The 8,145-nt window shown below is 44.6% G+C and overlaps 1 protein-coding gene across 2 annotated transcripts in view; it reads left to right on the top strand.

Annotated features, from left to right (window-relative positions):
- The first annotated feature begins 243 nt into the window (after positions 1-243).
- Positions 244-8,145, top strand: part of LOC310780827 (serine/threonine-protein kinase Nek6-like) — a 126,366-nt gene continuing 118,464 nt past the window's right edge. Inside the window, exon 1 of one of the 2 annotated variants that reach the window (XM_083641324.1) lies at positions 244-383. The gene's annotated coding sequence lies outside the window, so the exon portion shown is untranslated. The remainder of the gene's footprint in view (positions 384-8,145) is intronic. The other variant, XM_083641325.1, reaches the window with a different exon arrangement.

Raw genomic sequence — 8,145 nt, 5'->3', positions numbered from 1 at the left:
GCGTGAGATGCCCAGTATAATAGAATAGAATAGAATAGAATAGAATAGAATAGAACGGCTCTGTTATTCAGCTGCAGTAGGTTGAGTCCAGGCACGTGACGTTTGACCTAGTTTTCAACAAGGAAAAACTTGTGCCAAGCCCACCTCACCTACTCTACCAACCTCACTACACAATGCAACACGACACTCTCTCATTCAGTAATATTGTCAGAAACCAGCAGAGAGCAGCCTGCGTGGCAGAGAGAGAGAGACACACACACACGGGAGGGGGGCTATCGGTGTGTGGAGTTGCACAACTACACGGACTACACGGACTAATGTAACTTGTGGAAAGTTTGCATATCTTGAGATTTGGCGGACGCTACTCTTCTGATCTGAAGCAGGTAAGCTAAGCTAAGCTAAGCTAACGTGCCTCTGGCGTTCCAGGCAGCACCGCTCACATCTCATGCTACATTATGCTAAACAACAACTCTGTTGACATGCTACATGTCGCCTCACTCTGTCTGTCTGTCTGTCTGTCTGTCTGTCTGTCTGTTGGTCTGTTGTTTACCCGTCTGCTGCGAAACTCACTGCGCATGTAGCCTGCTATTCTATCAGCAGCCATATGGACAATATGCAGCATTGCATTGATTCTATTTACATGTTATTGTTTACATGTTTACTCGCTGTTTTCAACAAAGCTAGTAGATGCAGCCTGGGCTACTGCCAAACTCAGCAGAAACAAGCTTAACAAATGAGGGTGAGAAGTCTAGTGACATACTGACTCTGTTTATTCAATTCACTTGAAAACTTACATGTGGATGACACATTATACAGTGTGTGTGTGTGTGTGTGTGTGTGTGTGTGTGTGTGTGTGTGTGTATGTATATATGGTCATAAAACATAAAAGTAGTCCTCATTTGTGCCTAAACGCTTAAAGCTCTCCAACTTAAAAAAAAAAATAGTGAGAATTTGACTATTCAAATTCAGCATAAATTAACCACTGCAATCACACATTGGGGCTGCTGTGGCTCAGCAGGTAGAGCGGGGCATCCACTAATCAGAAGGTCGGTGGTTCGGTCCCCAGCTCCTTTAGTCTGCATGTCGAAGTGTCCTTGGGCAAGATACTGAACCCCAAACTGCGCGGTGTGTGAATGCGTGAGTATAGGCATCTGTGCTAAATGAGATCAACTTTAAGCGCTTTGAGTGGTCGGTAGACTAGAAAAACACTATATAAATGCAGACAATTTACCTTGGACATTGGAGAGATTTAATTGGACATTGGAGAGAGAGAGAGGAGAGTGCTGTCTCGAGCAAACTTGATAAATTGCAAATCTTTTATGCAAAACACAGAGCGCTCGTCTGATTGGTTGAGGCCTCCCGGGAGCGGTGAGATGTTGGAGAGCTGACACAGAGGCAGAGGCTATCTCTCAGACCATTTGAATTACTGATAGATGAAAAGGTGTCACTAAATGATACAAAAATTAAGTTCCTACTGCAACTTTAAGTTCCAGACAGTGTTGTCAAGTCACAATATCTCTCGAGTCCGAGTCGAGTCTTGAGTCCAGTGTTCAAGTCCAAGTCTGAGTCGCCAAAGAGTTACTGAACACGAGTGTGAATCATGTAGGTGTGAGTCCTCACCTCCACTTCTGAGTCCCAGTGTATGAATGCTGGAGTCTGAGTCATCAGTACTGAAGTCAAAGTCGAGTCACGAGTGCTGAAAATGAGTCCATGGACTCGAGTACTATAACACTGGTTCCAGACACAATGTACATATCCTTTACATAGACACAATGCACATATCCTTTACATAGACACAATGCACATATCCTTTACATAGACACAATGCACATATCCTTTACATAGACACAATGCACATATCCTTTACATAGACACAATGCACATATCCTTTACATAGACACAATGTACATATCCTTTACATAGACACAATGCACATATCCTTTACATAGACACAATGTACATATCCTTTACATAGACACAATGTACATATCCTTTACATAGACACAATGTACATATCCTTTACATAGACACAATGCACATATCCTTTACATAGACACAATGTACATATCCTTTACATAGACACAATGTACATATCCTTTACATAGACACAATGTACATATCCTTTACATAGACACAATGTACATATCCTTTACATAGACACAATGTACATATCCTTTACATAGACACAATGCACATATCCTTTACATAGACACAATGTACATATCCTTTACATAGACACAATGTACATATCCTTTACATAGACACAATGTACATATCCTTTACATAGACACAATGTACATATCCTTTACATAGACACAATGTACATATCCTTTACATAGACACAATGCACATATCCTTTACATAGACACAATGCACATATCCTTTACATAGACACAATGCACATATCCTTTACATAGACACAATGTACATATCCTTTACATAGACACAATGTACATATCCTTTACATAGACACAATGCACATATCCTTTACATAGACACAATGCACATATCCTTTACATAGACACAATGCACATATCCTTTACATAGACACAATGTACATATCCTTTACATAGACACAATGTACATATCCTTTACATAGACACAATGCACATATCCTTTACATAGACACAATGTACATATCCTTTACATAGACACAATGCACATATCCTTTACATAGACACAATGTACATATCCTTTACATAGACACAATGTACATATCCTTTACATAGACACAATGCACATATCCTTTACATAGGCCTCTCAGTGTTGAAACCAAAGTGATCTGAAAGCATAATGAAGGAAGTTGAAGGTAGGTCTGTTTAATGGCTAGAACAATGAACTGAGTTATGCTTGAATATATTTGATGCTCTACAATCCAATGAGAGAAAGGTTGCCCTGATAGCTGGCTTTGTGCAGCAGACTGCCTGGGTATGTGCTGTGTGCAGAAAGTAGGCACAGGATGAAGCAGACTGCCTGGGTACGTGCTGTGTGTGCTGTGTACCTGCAGTGCATGATGTGTACCTGCAGTGCATGCTGTGTACCTGCAGTGCATGCTGTGTACCTGCAGTGCGTGCTGTGTACCTGCAGTGCATGCTGTGTACCTGCAGTGCATGCTGGGTACCTGCAGTGCATGCTACCTGCAGTACATGCTGTGTACCTGCAGTACATGATGTGTACCTGCAGTGCATGCTGTGTACCTGCAGTGCATGCTGTGTACCTGCAGTGCATGCTGTGTACCTGCAGTGCATGCTGTGTACTGCAGTGCATGCTGTGTACCTGCAGTGCATGCTGTGTACTGCAGTGCGTGCTGTGTACTGCAGTACATGCTGTGTACCTGCAGTGCATGATGTGTACCTGCAGTGCATGCTGTGTACCTGCAGACAGTGCGTGCTGTGTACCTGCAGTGCATGATGTGTACCTGCAGTGCATGCTGTGTACCTGCAGACAGTGCGTGCTGTGTACCTGCAGTGCATGATGTGTACCTGCAGTGCATGATGTGTACCTGCAGTGCGTGCTGTGTACCTGCAGTGCGTGCTGTGTACCTGCAGTGCATGATGTGTACCTGCAGTGCGTGCTGTGTACCTGCAGTGCATGCTGTGTACCTGCAGTGCATGATGTGTACCTGCAGTGCATGCTGTGTACCTGCAGTACATGATGTCTACCTGCAGTGCATGATGTGTACCTGCAGTGCATGATGTGTACCTGCAGTACATGATGTCTACCTGCAGTGCATGATGTGTACCTGCAGTGCGTGCTGTGTACCTGCAGTGCATGATGTCTACCTGCAGTGCATGATGTGTACCTGCAGTGCATGATGTGTACCTGCAGTGCATGATGTGTACCTGCAGTGCGTGCTGTGTACCTGCAGTACATGCTGTGTACCTGCAGTGCATGCTGTGTACCTGCAGTACATGCTGTGTACCTGCAGTGCGTGCTGGGTACCTGCAGTACATGCTGTGTACCTGCAGTGCATGCTGTGTACCTGCAGTGCGTGCTGGGTACCTGCAGTACATGCTGTGTACCTGCAGTGCATGCTGTGTACCTGCAGTACATGCTGGGTACCTGCAGTGCATGCTGTGTACCTGCAGTGCATGCTGTGTACCTGCAGTGCATGCTGTGTACCTGCAGTGCATGCTGTGTACCTGCAGTACATGCTGGGTACCTGCAGTGCATGCTGGGTACCTATGCTGTGTACCTGCAGTGCATGCTGGGTACCTATGCTGTGTACCTGCAGTGCATGCTGGGTACCTATGCTGGGTACCTGCAGTGCGTGCTGGGTACCTGCAGTGCGTGCTGGGTACCTGCAGTGCATGCTGGGTACCTGCAGTGCATGCTGGGTACCTGCAGTGCGTGCTGGGTACCTGCAGTGCATGCTGGGTACCTGCAGTATGTGCTGTGTGTGCAGAAAGCAGGCACAGGATGTAGGTAGCACTCTTACAGTGTTCCTCTCAGCGCAATGGAGGAAGGAGGATCATAACAGCAGGTTCATAACAGGGTAGTAGCTATTTGTAATCGGACTAGTCTTCATAGAATGATGTCATAGGCATTGTGACATTTTTAGTGAGTGATGTCATCAGTGAAACAAAGTTGAGCAATTGTGCGCTGCGCATGCAAATAGAGCAGGCGAGGCCATGCAGCAGCTGAGCTGCGTATGCGAGCTGTAGGGCCAGCTCGGCGAGCTGCAGGGCGGGTACACGCAATACTTTATTTTTCTTTCACCATGCAACAAACATTTAGTTTGTGACAGTGTGACACATTCTATTGCAAGAGAAGCATTATCTTCCATGTTGTTTTATAGTTATTATAATAACAATTTCCAAAAACAGCATTTGTTTTGTATTTTGTGTATTTCAAATGAAAGACAATTTTTCCAGTATTTTCCCAGGGCTCCCTTGAAAAGAGGTTTCGATTTCAATGGGACTCGCATGGTTAAATAAATGATAAATAAATACATAAAAATGATTTACTTTTGTTAAAAAAATATTGTTAAAATATCGTATCGTATCGTTATCGTGAACCCAATATCGTGTATCGTATCGTATCGTGAAATTAGTGTATCGTGACACCCCTAATAACTATGCATGTCAAGAAAGTCACAGTTTGTCCTGAAAGTGAAACGTTTAGTTTTGTCAATCAGCTACATCTCGTGTCGCACAACATACGACACACCATCAACAACATGGACTGGCGGGAGAGACGTCACTTACAGTATGCGACTCGTTGTGCGTAGGCTTTCTGATTTATAACTTTTAGTGCCACAGTTTTACCACAAAGTGCGACTTTCTCGACTTGCAGAGTTATCTTTTACATTGACAAACATGATATGTGTACCCCGTGGCACAATTCGAATGGGATGAAAACCAGTATCTCTCCGTTCACCAGCATTCATATACCGTAAATTCCGGACTATAAGGCGCACCGGTGTATAAGCCGCACCTGCAGAGTTGACTTTTTTTACATATATAAGCCGCACCGGACTATAAGCCGCGGGTGTTTTGATGTTTAATTACCATATGTAAGGGTTCGTGCACAGAGGGGATTGTCGGGAAAGAGATGGCTGTTTGGGGAAGCTCCCATTTATTAACATTTCAACAAAACAAGTTGCATATTTGCATAACGTATTCAAGTGTTACCATTTAGTGCAATAGTAGCTACAGAACATGTACTGTGCTGTGTAAATTTAGGGGTCCTTGGCATGAAAAAGGTTGAAAACCACTGATCTACATTATAGCCTACAGTAGTACCATAACAAAAAACAAAGCTTACAGCGCTTGACGAGGCAATATCAATGGCTAAATTAAATGTGTTTTTTTTAAAGTGCAAAATAAAGTGCCTGTAACACGACAGTAAGCGCGTAAGCCTAAAGTTGCAGTAACACGGCTGCTTAAAATATATGGTAATCAGCCTACCAGAAAAGTCATTAATCCTCGTCTTCATCTTTTAGGCTAAGGTGCAGTACACGGCTGTTACCAGAAAAGTCAAGTCATTAATCCTCATCTTCGTCTTCTTCCTGCGTACTAAAACCACCAAAGTCCTCATCTTCAGTGTCGGAAACGAACAGGCTCAGGGTGGCTTCGTCAGCCACTCTCCTCTCTCCTTCGTTGTCGCTCTCAAAACCAACGAACTCCTCTTCGTCAGTGTCGGAATCGAACAGCCTCTGAAGGCCCTCAGCTGTGGCGGCGTCCTCCTCTTCATCACGCAGCAGTCCAGCCTTTCGGAACCGTTGGTGATCGTGGATGTTTTGACACTCCTCCACGCTGTCAGGATCCACTGGCAAACTTGAGCCTTCAGTCGGATCTGAACGGCACCTCGGCCGTCTGCTCTCTGTGTCAACACCCTGATGCCAAGGTTACGTGCTGCTGCTCGATTTCCTTCTTTCCTTCTTCTTCTCGCCGCCATCGTCGTAACACAGCCAGTTCTCCATCTTTTGAAGCATGATGTTAGATTACAACGAGCTAGTTGTGTGGCTTAGCCTTCCAAAAATGTTGCCGTTAGTTTTTTAGAATGTAATACATAGAATTGGGAATGTTACATTCAATTTCATTCAGACTGTCTTTCAGGCTCAATCACTGCCATTTTCCCCCCGGAGCGAGGGAGGAGGGAGGGTGTTTTACCATAGTGGCTGAGAGAGCGTAGTGGCACAGTGCTCCAATCAGGTCGCGAGGCACATTTTTTGCAACATCATCCAATCAGGGTCTCGCTCTCGTAATGTCTGTCTTGCTCTCGTTCTGCCTCATACCAACATCCATAGATTTTGGAGGTTCCCGAGTGGCCGTTTGCTGAAAAAATCCATAGATAAGCCGCACCGTTATATAAGCCGCAGGGGCCAAAAAAGGCCAAAAAACGGGAAAAAAGCTGCGGCTTATAGTCCGGAATTTACGGTATTTTCAGACCCTGGTAGGTACACAGAGAAAGGTAGGACGTGACGTTCACTTTGGGCCAACGTTTTTTTTGGGCCCCACAAAAAACACCACCCCCCAAAAAAAACACCCCTCGAATCCCAACTCTATCACCTTTTTTCATTTCATTTGGCACCTTCCTATGTCTATGGCCCCTTTTCCCTTACCCAATGACAGATTGAGGATGTCATGGAGGTGAGAGTCAGACAGTGACATTATAGGAGTCTGACAGATTGAGGATGTCATGGAGGTGAGAGTCAGACAGTGACATTATAGGAGACTGACAGATTGAGGATGTCATGGAGGTGAGAGTCAGACAGTGACATTATAGGAGGCTGACAGATTGAGGATGTCATGGAGGTGAGAGTCAGACAGTGACATTATAGGAGGCTGACAGATTGAGGATGTCATGGAGGTGAGAGTCAGACAGTGACATTATAGGAGACTGACAGATTGAGGATGTCATGGAGGTGAGAGTCAGACAGTGACATTATAGGTGACTGACAGATTGAGGATGTCATGGAGGTGAGAGTCAGACAGTGACATTATAGGAGACTGACAGATTGAGGATGTCATGGAGGTGAGAGTCAGACAGTGACATTATAGGAGACTGACAGATTGAGGATGTCATGGAGGTGAGAGTCAGACAGTGACATTATAGGAGACTGACAGATTGAGGATGTCATGGAGGTGAGAGTCAGACAGTGACATTATAGGAGGCTGACAGATTGAGGATGTCATGGAGGTGAGAGTCAGACAGTGAGTTTCTCAGCTCAGTGGTTAATGAGAAATGCTTTTTTATTTTATTTGTTTTGTCAGATCCATGGTTCCAATGGATCCAAATTGGACAGCTATAATCGTCTAGTGGTCTAACAGGAATTCCAAAATAAATACTGGGGTCAATGCTATGATAAGCACAAGAGACAGATGTAAAGGTATAACACCTGCTGTACCAAGTGGACGGAAACAAATTAAAGAAGCAGTTCAGCAAGTATCATTGGTTCAGACAGAGGGACATTGTAGGACATTGTAGGACAGATGGACATTGTAGGACAAAGGGACATTGTAGGACAGAGGGACATTGTAGGACAGAGGGACATTGTAGGACAAAGGGACATTGTAGGACAGAGGGACATTGTAGGGCAGAGGGACATTGTAGGACAGAGGGACATTGTAGGACAGAGGGACATTGTAGGACAGATGGACATTGTAGGACAAAGGGACGTTGTAGGACAGAGGGACATTG

The sequence above is a fragment of the Poromitra crassiceps genome (genome assembly GCF_964638095.1).
Source record: "Poromitra crassiceps genome assembly, chromosome: 8".
NCBI classification, from domain to species: domain Eukaryota; kingdom Metazoa; phylum Chordata; class Actinopteri; order Beryciformes; family Melamphaidae; genus Poromitra; species Poromitra crassiceps.
Note: the sequence above shows the minus strand (reverse complement) of the source record. Positions and strands in the feature narration are given on the sequence as shown.